This window comes from Trachurus trachurus (assembly GCF_905171665.1).
Source record: "Trachurus trachurus genome assembly, chromosome: 8".
Classification (NCBI taxonomy): domain Eukaryota; kingdom Metazoa; phylum Chordata; class Actinopteri; order Carangiformes; family Carangidae; genus Trachurus; species Trachurus trachurus.
The window spans coordinates 30,091,717-30,092,766 of NC_139905.1; positions in this window are offsets into that span (position 1 = coordinate 30,091,717).

The window sequence follows — 1,050 nt, forward strand, 5'->3', positions numbered from 1 at the left end:
ATATTCAAAGAGCTGAAGTTGAAAATGAAAAAATCTGACAAAAAAAAAAAAATCCAGACCCTCATTGCATTCCCTCTGTATTAAAGCAGAAGTGAGTGGTCCGGTCGTTTTCGCTAATGCTGCGTTCCAGGCAGGCTTTTGAAATCGTAAATTACAGCTTCAAGTCACAATTTACGACTTTGTAGCTTTCCAGGCAACCCACTCGTGTTTTTCCGACCTGTTTTACCGGTGAAAGTCACTATAACGGCCACTCGTAACTTCCGACCGGTGAACTCGTACCAGATCGAACTGGTACGACTTCACGGTCGGAAAAATACGAGTTTCCTTGAACGCACCATAACAGTCCTCGTCGCTACGTCACCACATTCACGGCGTTCCTTGGCTGCACACACAGCCCTGCATGCCGTTCTCTCTCCTCATTGGATAAAAACTGTAGGATACGATAAATGTTTTCTCTTCGGCTCAGAGCAGAGCAGAGGGAATGGGAGACCCGTGTTTCAGACCAAACACTCTATGTAAGTGATTGCTGTCGGAAGATATAACTATTTAAGACTTATATTAACACAAATATATCACTCACTTCTGCTTTAACACAGCTAAAATGGTCAACAAAAAAAGAAAGTGAAGTGTGCACAAATAGCCAGATAGAGTCCAGAGGGTTAAGACCATTGAAGTGCATTGTATGTGCTGCTGGATGAACTCACCTTCCCTCCAGTTCATAGTACGTGAACAGGATCTGAGAGGTTATAGTGCTGAATTAGAGAAAGTTTTCTTTTTATTTGTAGTTGCAGGAGAGAAAAAAAATCTACAAGCTCACAACTTCTTATGCAGTTTTTTTTTGACAAATGAACAGATTGAAAAACAGAGTAAAGTGTCTTGCTAAAGACAAAAATACCTTAAAGGGATAGTTCACCCTAGAATGATATTTCGCTCATTATCTACTCACCCTCATGTTGACTAAGGGCTGGAAGAAGTTTCGGAGCCCACCGTCCCTTCTCTGAGTTACAGGGGGTCTTAGCGTAGCAGTGCATTTCAATGCCATGGTAGCAA